Source organism: Panicum virgatum, chromosome 8N, assembly GCF_016808335.1.
Source record: "Panicum virgatum strain AP13 chromosome 8N, P.virgatum_v5, whole genome shotgun sequence".
Taxonomy (NCBI): domain Eukaryota; kingdom Viridiplantae; phylum Streptophyta; class Magnoliopsida; order Poales; family Poaceae; genus Panicum; species Panicum virgatum.
In genome coordinates, this window is record NC_053152.1 from 40,947,881 (window position 1) to 40,960,050 (window position 12,170).

At 45.0% G+C, this 12,170-nt stretch overlaps 1 long non-coding RNA gene across 1 annotated transcript; it reads right to left on the reverse strand.

Moving 5' to 3' along the window:
* Positions 1–8,384: 8,384 nt before the first annotated feature.
* Positions 8,385–9,353, reverse strand: LOC120685973. Its single transcript, XR_005679909.1, has 2 exons — positions 9,254–9,353; positions 8,385–8,872 (listed from the first exon to the last, which is right to left on the reverse strand). It is a non-coding gene; the product is annotated as an uncharacterized LOC120685973 (long non-coding RNA).
* Positions 9,354–12,170: the final 2,817 nt, after the last annotated feature.

Here is a 12,170-nt window from a genome sequence, read left to right on the forward strand (position 1 = left end):
TTGTCCTTTAGTACGCTCTTTTAAAGCCTTTCTTGTTTTGGTGTATTGTTCTTAGTTGGATTTCTTGTTTGTTTGTTTGCTCGATGATTGCTCCGAGTAGAAGGATCGCTGTTTGAAGATTGAAGATCAAGAGTTCCAAGTGAGCAAAAGCTGAAGAGCAGTAAGAGTAGCTTTTCGTTGGAGAAAGGCAAGTGACCCTAACCATACTTCTATCTATACTTTATTTACAAGATGATATGATTTAATTGGAACATGGAGAACCACCCAAGAAAACCGTACAACCACAATACTATATGGCTCTGGTCTTGGCTAAGTAATTAGATGAACTATATGTTGTGTTGGGGTTGTTTTGCTTGGTGGTTATGAGTTTGTGTTGTGGAGCGGGTGAAGGAAGCTGTGTCTTCTGAGAGACCGCAAAGGCAGGGACCAACACATATATATAGGAATTCTTAAGAAAGGCCTCGTAGCGTCCCTATGCAATCACACCTCGGAAGTGTGGTATTGTGCCTAGCTAGCACATTGCGTGGTTGGGTTCAAAGTTCTTCGGAACTTTTACGTGAAGTTGTGGTGAAAGTGTACAACCTCTGCGGAGTTAAAACTAACCGGTTAGCCGTGCTCACAGTCAAGAGCGGCTTGGACCCTCACATGATTAATAAACTTAAAGATGGATATAAATCACATTCTGGTTATTTCTTGTGGCCTTGCTGAGTACCAACCGTGTACTCACCCTTGCTTACTGCTGCTCAGAAGGAGAAGGTTTATGAAGTTTTCTGAAGATGTTGCTGAGTTCTAGGCGTACGCAACCCCCAGTCGATTGCCTGTGAAGTTGAAGCCATCGTTTCCAGGATAAGCTGTATAACTCTGATAATCTTTTAATTATTGCTTTTACGTGATACTATTACTGATTATTCACTTATAATGTCTCTATATGTATGAAACTTGATCCTGGCATACATATAGTTATGCATTCGGTTTTCTTTTAAGAACCGGGTGTGACACCGACGGATCAATTTCGAGAGAAATTTTGATCGGCTCCCATTCACCCCCCTCTGGTCGTCAGTTACGGTCCCTCCTCCTAAGCTCATTGGGGGCATGGAGTGTTCTCAACGTCAAACGACACACCTGTATGGAACAGTTGATTTTATCCAAATTAAAACGATCTCACATGAACAGAGCAAGTTACCTTGTGATCCAGGATCTGCGTTCATATCATCATGTAACCCAGCATCAGTTCTTGATCTCTTTCGGACACCACGAGTAGCGATCGGGGGGGGGGGGGGGGGGGGCAGTTAGGTCAGACAATGGATGAAGACTATCCATCACCGGTGAGCAGAATCAGAACCTGCCTGGCCGCCGCTATGGTCCCGTCGTGCTCATTCTTTCATATGGTAACAACATTTCATATGGTGTAAAAAATATTTTGACACTCCAAAGTACATATTTATAGCACATAATTGAGTACCGACTCATAACTTGAAATTGTTTAACACATAGATAATAAATGTACTAAACAGCCAACATATAAAATTGGTAAAATCTGAAATAAATAGAGGATAAAATTCTAGCAAGTATTCAAGTTTCAAAAAAAAATTTCTCACTGAATTGCTGCTAATTTTTCACAAATAATGACATATTTTCACCTAATCACCTTGGTTCACTTCTCAGGCTGGCATCTTTCTGCCCTGGGCGTGGTGGCCCTGTGCAGCACGGCACCCTGCACCTGCGCGGCAGCGCCCCAGCCCCCTGCGCCGCTGCGCCTGCTCGGCCCGCGCGGCAGGCGTCCGAAGTCTGGCCGTTGCGCGTGCGCGAGCCGCGAGCGCAGCGCAGCGCAGCGCGGCGCGGCGCGGCCTGCGCGATGGGGGGCAGGCGACGAGCGCCGAGCGGCCGGGCGCTGGCCGTTGGCAGCTGCAGGCGACGGCAAATGGCAGCTGGGGGCGCAAGGCGGCGGCCGGCAGCCTGCGGCAGCTAAGGCAGACGGCGATTCGGCGAGGCGCGGTGGAATCGGGGTGACGCCGGGTCTGCAGGAAGCCAGGGACAGGCGCGACGTACAGGCGGCGACTACTTTGGAAAGCACAGAACGGCGCGGGCTAGAGTTTGGAAACGAAGCAATCAAAGGAGGCAACGCTACGGCAGGTAACTCCCCGTTCCGGTGAGAAAAGAAAAAAAAATCGGCAGAAACAATCTGCAGTCAGTGTTTTTCACGTGGTCTGCCTGTCGTGCATCTGACCAACCAAAAAAATTCTGAAAAGTGGGCCTGCTGTGAGAGGTGGGTGGGAATTTTCTAGGTGAAAGTGTATTTCAATTGTTTTGGATTCTTATAGTATAGAAGATTAATTAACTCAGGTGAAACTTGAATAGAACCACGCCAGGAAAAACCTTCATCGCAATAGATAAGATGCCATAACTGTGCAGAAATCATGATATGTAACTATCGAAAGCATTACCATGTTATGTAAAGTTTTTGGAGGATCTGGCAAAGTGGGTATAGCTTACTCAGTACGTAAGGGTTGTATGTAGTGGCCAACTAGCCATCGTCCTGTCCACCTAATTGATGCTCACCTTTTCCCTGGAGAACTGCAGACGTGGAAGATCGCATCTGATCCTAAAGAAACCGACCACATTGTACGGGTCAAGTCAATTTAATCCAATTTATGTACTCTCTTCGTTCCAAGATGTACAATTTTTTAGATGTACACCATATATATATAGTAGATATGATGTACTATACGTTCATATCTTTTTAGATGTCATTTCAGACCAAATAACTGTGCTTAAATGAACTTAAAATTTTGTGTTCTCACGACACCTAAAAAGATATAGAGAGAGGGAGTATCTGAAAAACCAAAACGACCTACAATTTGAATCTGCTTAAGTACTTCTACCTTTGTCAGATCACATTACAACATCATCTTTACATCCAAGGCTTATGTACTTCACTAGTTCACGAATCACTATATAACCATATGTAAGCAGCCTAGAATAACTGCATATATGAGCAACAGCTACTAGTAGCCTGGGTCGAGAAGCACGACAGTGCTGTATTATTAGCTTGGCACAAAACTCAGCATGGCTCCCGGCTCATCTTGCCTGTGCTGCGACGACATCGCCCACCTCCGGTCCTGCTGTGCCAAGCCAACCAATTCCGAGCCGCGCTTCTGCTTCAGCTGCTTGGGCGGCGGTGGAGTCAAGGATGACGAGGACTATCACCCAACGGCGGTGGTGACTCATCATTCTCCTCCTCCTCCGGTTGTGGATGGCGAGCCGATGCCGTGGAGGCCAACGTACCATGCAACGCCGTCGCCGTCCTGGGAGCAGCAGAACCACCTGGCCCCGGGGCCGTCTTGCCGCCCGTCGTCGCTTGCCCCGTCTGCAGCTGCAGCTCGTTCCGGAGACGGGCCTCAGCCGCCGCCGCCGCCGCCGTCACCAACTACACAGCCTCCTGGTGGGTCCGGGTATTCCCGCAGCGGTAGTGATCATCAACTCTTGGGCGCCACCGTCTCTCAAGATACAACGCCGCGTCGCCGCCTGGCGGCGGCGGCGGTGGGGGGATGGCAGGCGAACGATGGCGCAGCAGCCCCGGGGTAGTACAGGGCGACTCTCTGTCAGTGGTGCAGTCGCTGCCGCGGTTGTCATCGTCCCCAGCGGAGCAGCCGCCGGAAGTTAATGTGGCCGACGGCATGACGGAGCGCGGCGACGGTCAGCAGTTAACTTGGAATTATTAGAGGCCATGTTGTATTTGGACCAGTAATAATTAGCCTACTTTCTAGTTTCATTTTTTTTCTTAGATACATACTAGTATATAATTGTATCATTTCGTGCCATTACCAGTCCCGTTGCTTTACATTATCACAGTGGTCGTTATGCTCGACTACTTTTACATTCCAAAAGCTATTTGAATATATAGTTTTACTTTTAAAATAAAATATACTGCTTGAGATACATGCATATTCCTTGTTTGCATATCTTACCTACCAGCTGTACTTGACCCAGAGTGGATGGGTGGATATGTTCATCAACTCCAATCAGGCGGTGTCAATATGGAGCGCAGCGCACGCACAAAACGGGCTAATGATAATAAGAACAGATCACCAATGGAATGGAACCAAACTATGCGTCTCAATTCTGAAAGCAAAGTTACTGTTTTGTCGCTGAGCTGGAGTTCACTAGTGCTCCAGGTAGCATCTAATGCTTCGAAGAGAGAGCTTGTGACAATGTAAGAGCATCCAGATTGCACACCACTGATACCCGGATGTGTTAGGTTTAAGACCGTCCACAGCGGCCAGAGCAAATGAAGGAGCAAATGCACTGTTTGGCACTGTAGATGCACTGTTTGGCACTGCAGACAGTGGAGGCACGGGGAACGAGGAGGGGAAGGAGCATTTTGCTCCACCGGATGCTCCGGCCGCTGTGGACGGTCTAATTCCACATTGAAAATTGACGGTGGAGGAGCACAAAGGTTTATTTCCACATCAAAAATTAACCATGGAGGAGCACAACATATAAGCACCTATTCGACTAGTCTTTTTGCGTCCACGGGTGTGGTGGGCTGGGCAGGACCGCTACGCACTCTAAGGCCAGGGTCGGACTCGGAGAAGTTAACTTGGTGGGGATGCACCCGCAGGGCGGTGGTCCTGAACCTGTTGAAGTGGCGCGTTGACTTGGTGGTGGTGTACCCGCAGGGCAGTGGTCCTGAACGTGTCGTCATGGCCGTGCTTCTGCCAAAAGTGCTCGCACCTATGCTTGGACAACACACACAATACCTCATTGGCGTCGAAGTCCTTATCCTCTGCCACACTGGTGCCCATCAACCACTATAATCTGTAGTCGAAGAACTTGTAACTTGTACTCCGAGATCGTAGTTGACCTCCTCTTTGAAGGGAGGAGGAACAGTCTAAGTGGGGTGCAATTTCATTGGCCTAGCTCCTGCCCAAAGTTCTCGCACCAGTGCTGGACAACGCTCACAACGTCTCATCGGAGTCGAAGTCCTTATCCTCCGCCATACCGAGGCCCATCGACCACTGGAATTTGCGGCTGAAGAACTTGTAACTTGTGCTCCAAGATCGTGGTTGACCTCCTCCTTGCAGGGAGGAGGAATGAATCGAAGTGGTGCACCATCCCATCATAGCTGCACTCTTTCCCAAACTGCTTGCACCAGTGCTCGAAAAATGCCCACAACGCCTTGTTGTAGTCGAAGTCCTTATCCTTTGCCACACCAGTACCCAACGACCACTGGATTTTACGGTCGAAGAACTTGTAGCTTGTGCTCTGATATCATGGTTGACCTCCTTGCAGGGAGGAGGTGGGGTTCTGTGTGGGGAGCTCACATCAATGGAGCGGGGGTTGGCACAGGCGAGCCGCGTGGGGGAAAGAAAGGGAATTCGTGGGTTAAAGCGTGGAGGAGAGGAATGGGGTGGCGAGTGGATAAGGACGACCACCGGAATTCACGGTCGAAGAACCTGTAACTTGTACTCCGATCAAGATTGTGGTTGACCTTCTCCTTGCAAGGAGGAGACGGGGTTCTGTGCGGGGAGCACCAGTCAGTGGAGCGGGGTTGCCGCGGGGGGTGGCGAGTGGATAAGGATGGCCACCGGAATTCGCGGTTCGAGGAACTTGTGCTCTGAGAACGATAATCGCTAGTCTGTGGGGGTTGGCGCGGGGAGCCACGTGGGGGAGAGGAAGGGGGTGGCGACTGGAGAAGGACGCCGTGTGAGAGAGGAAGGGAGTTCCACCGTATAGAAAACGAAAAGGGAAAAGAAAGAAAGAGAAAAGGGGCAATTTAGACATCTAACCTTCTCCATCCAATATTTACAAATGTTTTCAAAAACAACTCAGCTTCATTTAAAAAAAAACACACTTTGCCAGAGAAGGCACAATCAGAGCTGTTTCTAAATCGTTCTAAATCAATATCTGTTTCACCACACATTTTTTAGATTGAGTTATATTCCTGATTCTAGTTGTGATGTGTTGGCTTCTTTTCTTTATAATAGTAATAGTATAATTGTGCACAATAAAATTTATGCGATGATGTTTGACAAGCTTGAGGGTCTTGGCACGTAGCAACGCACAGGTATTTTTCTAGTTCAAACTTATGTCTGGGATTGTTGGTCCAGTACTATGTATATCTTGAGCCCCGTGCAGTTTTTCGTGGATCCGCCGTCGTGGACGTGGAAAACCGAATCTGATTCTAAGACACTAGACACCGACCATATTGTACGGGTCAAGTCAATTAATCATTACTAATCTAGTGTAAATCCATCAGACCGCACAAGATCATCGTCCTTGCATTCATGGCTTCGATATAGACATAATTCCTATACTGGACTAGCTCAGGTTGCGACTTGCTTTGCGCAAATGCGTCGGAGGCCTAAAACGACTTGCTTTCCCGTTACGGAGAGAGTACTGGACAGTCCCAATACATGTATATGTGTTGAGGTAGTGTCTTAGCTAGTTAATCAGTAGAGGTTAAATAGCGATGTAGCAGGTTATTTATGGAGGAAAGGGAGAGACATCTTGTCTTATGCAATCAAGGCACAAGACACCACATGGTTTGGCATTGAGGCACTAGATCGACACCGTGTCTTATCTTTCTTGGAAAACATCTAAATAGTCATTAATTAGTGTACTCTTTCTCTGCCAAGACACCACCTTAAAATACTAGTATGCATTAGAAATGTGTTAAAATTATTCTCTTTCCTCAAGATACCATCTTAGTAAGATACTGTGCATTGGAAATGACTAAAGCATCTTTAAACTGCCTATAACTATGTGTGCAGGCTACTAGTAAACTATATCAAGAACTAAGAAGCAAGCTACTACTGTATTAATTAGCTCAGCAAAAAATCCAGCATGCCTCCATGTTCATCATGTAGCCCGTGCTGCGATTGTAGCCTATGCTTCGACGACATCTGCGGACCTCGACTCCGTTCTGTGAAGCAGGGCGGGAGCGCAGGCAAAAATCCTCGTGATAAGCCCCGCGCCGTGGAAGGCCTTCCCCAGACTGCGGCGGTGTCTCCTAAGGTTATGCTTCGACCCCCGACGCCGGTGAGGGCGCCGGAGTACCCGGCGCTGCTGCCTTCCCCGGAGCAGGAGAGCCCCCTTGCCTGGGGAGCGCAGCCTCCTCCCCGCAAGTCGTCGCCTGCGGTGGCTGCCACCGGCGCCGCCGAAGGTCTTCCCACGGCGCCCCTGACGCCGACGAGGGCGCCAAGGGACCCAGCTGCTACGTCGCTTCTGGCGGTGGCGGCCGCGTCCGCACCTCGCCTCTGAGATCCACCGCCCGTTCAGACGCCGGCGGCGTGGCTTCCTGGCTCTGGGTCGTCATCTCTCCGCAGCAGCACCAGTCCACGTTTGGGCGCGGCCACCGATCATGGTACGACACAGCGCAGCGGCCTCGGGCCACGACAGGGTGGCTACCCTTTGTCACCGGAGCAGTCGTCGCCGCCGTCGTGGCTAGCGGAGCAGCTTCGTCCCGGTGCGGGGTATCCACAAACCAGTGTGGCCGACGGCACGACGGCGCACGGGCGCCGCGGCGGCGCGTTCCCGGCGGCGCACGAATATGTGTCCGATCAAGCAACTGATGAGATCGGACAGGGACAATGGCACTGGCAACAATAGGCAAACTCATGCCGGTGAGCAATTAAGCTTGAATCATTAGGGACCATGTTGTATTTCTTTTTTTTTGGGAACGGACCATGTTGTATTTCGGTCAGTAATTATTAGTCTATTTTCTTTGTTTCATTTTCTAAGATTGTTCTCCAATTTAATTGTATCCTTATGTGCCATTACCTTTCCCGTTATTTAGATTCTTGCGCTCGTCGACTCGATCTTTACATTGCAAAAACTATTTGAATAGTTTTAAAAAAATTTAAAAATTATTTGAGATACATGCATGTTTCTTTGTTTGCATTATCTTACCTACTAGTAAGGTGCCCGTGCTAACGCCACAGAAAAATTTCAGACATACACTAAACAATACATGGGCTGTGTTTGGTAAAGAGTCACATCAAGATTTCACAAAAAGACAAACTTCCGCATGGAGTACTAAATGTAGTCTATTTGCAAAACCTTTTCAGGGACGGATGTAACTTTTTGAGATGAATCTAATGACGGTAATTAAAGGACGATTTGCTACAGTGATGCTACAGTACCATCCTCTAATCACGCGGTCAAAGGCCTCATTAGATTCGTCTCGCGATTTACACGGGGGTTGTGGAGGTGGTTTTGTAATTAGACTTCATTTGATACTCTAAATTAGTGGTCAAAGGTCCAAAAAGTTTTCGCGAATTTTTTTTCCGCCTTAACCAAACACGGCCATGATTCATAATTCAAATTGAAAAATATTTAATTCACACAAAAGATAAAGTTATTTTGTTGAGCACACAACCACATATAGAGTAAAAGCACAACTTTATGGGATCATACATTGAATTTTGATGGATCATCTTAAGAAATGCTAGACAAAGACCATAAACCATCTAAGAACGATAGGCTCAAGGCTGCCGTTTCCCCTAATTTTTGCAAACTAATCGGAGCTTGAAATTGGTATTAGTAGTTCAGGACAGGATAGGCTAATATGCAATCCCATATCTTGTTCTCTCTCCCCACTCCCTCTCTCTGCCACCTAATCAAAAATCTTATGTGGACTTGCAGAGTTTTCTTGATGCTTTCAGAAACTAATGAATGAAACCCAATGAAAGCAACCTACAAAATTTACTCCCATTTTCAGCTTCTGCCTTTCTCCCTCCACTTCGGCAAACTGCATGCTGAGTTCTGAGTACCTCCTACCCTGCATTTCCTTTAGCTCACTTTCTACTGCTACCTGCCTTCTTTTCAACTTAATCATGCCACTTCATCATTGTGCTGCTTTAAGAATGACCTAAGAAGAAAAATGAAGAAATTAATTGACTTGATTTACTAAAACCTACATTTATGGTATTTGCTGGAAACTGCAGTCTGAATCTGCTGGATTTGGTTGTTTCACTGTTTTAACTGGTGAAATTGGTAGCTGCTAGCCGTCCCAGCTTCTATTCTGTTAATTTGGTGGGACTAACTTATTTTAATCTTCCTGTAAAAGCACAGCTGAAACCTATACTCCAAAAATGCTAAAAGCTGTGGACCATAATTCATCAGATAATCGATGCAGATGTCTAAAATTATTTTGTGTTCGTGTATAGAGATGCATCATATCAGTAAAAGCCATAAAATGCTAAGAACTATGTGTAAATGAAGGAACTCAGAATGGCGAGAAGCATGTTACCAACGGATCAAATCAGCTTGTTTCCAGTGATCCAATAACAACATGACTTCATTCTTTGCCTCCAAAATTTTACACACAATTGATAGGAGTTAGTTTGATGTCAATCTTGGAAATAAATGAATCTGATTTGTCTGATTCGCACCTGTAGCATGAGGAATAGAGTGATAATTAACAAGATGCAGATGCAGGGCTGAAGAAAAAGTGGAAATGTAAACAATTGCAGAGTAAATATAGGGCACCTAACAGCTCTCCCTGAGAATGCGAACACAGCAATTGCAGCAGCTTTTACTTTAATAGCAGAGCTATATCATAACATGTTCATTGATTGCAGAAAGAACAAGATATAGATATTCATCGTTTGTCATAACATGTAAATTAAGCCAACCCTAGATAAAGTTTGTCATCATGGATGAATATCAAAAGACACAGTATCAGTGCATCGCTTCATTTTTTTTCCTGGTCTACTCTTTTGACTGACAGTGCAGTTCCTACATTTTGCAAATATCATTTTATTTCTGTTATGTGACAACTACTGGAATCCAAGGGTTCTATTCATCGCAGAAAAGAAAAATGATGGATCAAGTCAGAAGCTTGCACTACTACAGAAAGGCTAATTTGTCCCGGTTGGGAAACCTTTGTTGTCCCGGTTTCCCAACCGGGAATCCTTTTGTCCCGGGTCTGGCAACCGGGACAAAAGGCTATCTTTTGTCCCGGGTCTGGCAACCGGTACAAAAGGCTATCTTTTGTCAACACCAACCGGGACAAAAGGCACCCTTTTGTCCCGGTTGGTGTTACCAACCGGGACAAAATGTCTCTTTTTTTTTCTTTCTGTTTTCCTTTTCTCAATTCTTTTTCTATTTCAATTATACTTTTGCATTTCAATTAAACTTATGTATTGGAATTCAGTGTGTATGATCTCCACTAATATATACATATATATATATAGTTACTTATATAATATTTGTCCTAGATAGATTTCATATATAAATCAATTCACTTATATATATGTATACACATATCTATACATGTGAATTCCTTTTACATATGAAAATGTCTAGGTCCAATATTATATAAATATATATATACACATATATATTATTGGAATGCTTATATATATAATACATACTCATAAATAGAAATTTAATACATACACACACATATATATTTACATATGTATATTCGTTCTTAATTACATATATACGCGTATATTATCATATTTGCTGCGATTGTCAATATTAGATAGTCCATCATAGTAGAATTCGTCTTTTGGATCGAGGACTTGCTCAACAATAAATCCGGACAATTGTTCTTGAATCGCCATAATCTTTTCATCTGGTATGAGTTTATCGCGCATCTCCTCGGCCTATGAAAAAAGGGGATAATTAATTTCGACTAATTAAAATACGAGTTCAAATATTAACAAGTTTTTTACTTACTTCCTCCTCCCAATCTGTCCAGCCCTTTGGATGACCTACCAGACCATGGATGTTCTCGCATACATAGTATGCACATAAATTAGTGCCTTGTTTCTGCCTCATACACTTTAAGAGAGAAGAAATTATCAGGTATTTACATGAATATATAATAAAACTAATGAATCGTGCAACGAATCATCCAAGTGCGTACCGCAAAATCTGTGTTGATCTTCAATTCCTTGTCAAATTTGCCTGGATGATTTTTAGCGAATTCTTTCCAAATCTTGTGCATGATTAGAACAATTATAGTCAAGTAACAAAGTGATTCAAATTATCGGTCATCGACGGAGTAGTGGTAGAATTACTTTTTCATCATGTTAAGAAGATTTTCATTTTGTTCTGGAGGTCTCCTCAATGAGTCCATAACCACGAGTAGGCTCTTCTCGGGAATTATGACAATTAGGACCCAGTGTTCACTGCAAGATTATACAGAGGCAGTTCTTGGTAGTTAAGGTTTAAACAATTCGATTACAGAATAGAAAGAGTTAGACGGAAGGAATCACTCACGCAAAGTTGTAAGGAAACAATATCATTTGCTTGCTGTGATGAACGCTTATGTACGTGAACAAGTTTTGGTATAGCTCATCGGCAGTGTCGCGTAGAATCCTCCAATTACAAGTAATTGGGTCGATGAAGCCGAGGTGAGAGTATCCCTTTCTCCTGCAAGTTTGTATCTCCATTCTACATGATATCGAATAAATCAAGGGATCAGTATGTTGAGATTATGCAAAACAATATGTAAGGAGAGTAAAATACTTACAGAACCCACAAGCCAACCATAGAGATATTGAGGGCCTCCTGATGGAATAGTTGGTAAATTTCTTCCCAGTTTATCCATATAATGGCCTCCCCCCGTAAGAAATCGTCATCTTTAATCTTTGCGCCCTGCATGAAGATGCAATCGGCCATCGCACGCATGTAGTGCTGGTGCAGCTTATACATTTGCGTTGGAAGCACGGACACTACTTCGGGGGGTACAAGAGTTTTGCCGATCTCATACGTCCATTTGACGACCACATCGGCCTTTGGAATATCTTCTCCCCCTGCAATCTGAGCCGCTGTCAGGTTTGATTCTTTCAAAAATGTAACAAAGTCTTGTTGTTGCGTCGTCTGTCCCACTACGAGAGGCTCTATTGATTGTTTCTTTTGGGCTCCGAGCTTTGGAACATCGGACGACGACGACTTTGATTGTCTCTTCTTTTTCTTAATAGTTTTGATAATTGTGCGTTTGTAGTCTGAAGGGGGATCTCTCGGAATGAATTTTCTCTTATTTGCTTCGCACATTCCCTTAAAAAATTTCAAATCTATCGGATTTATCACTTTCTCGGGCTCCGACTTCGGCTTTGGCTTGAAGTGCTCTTTAACTCTTTCTTGAGTTATCCGATCGCATTCTTCAAGGCTCATGTCCCAGGGTTTAATAGGAGCCTCCTTGGTTTTCTTCT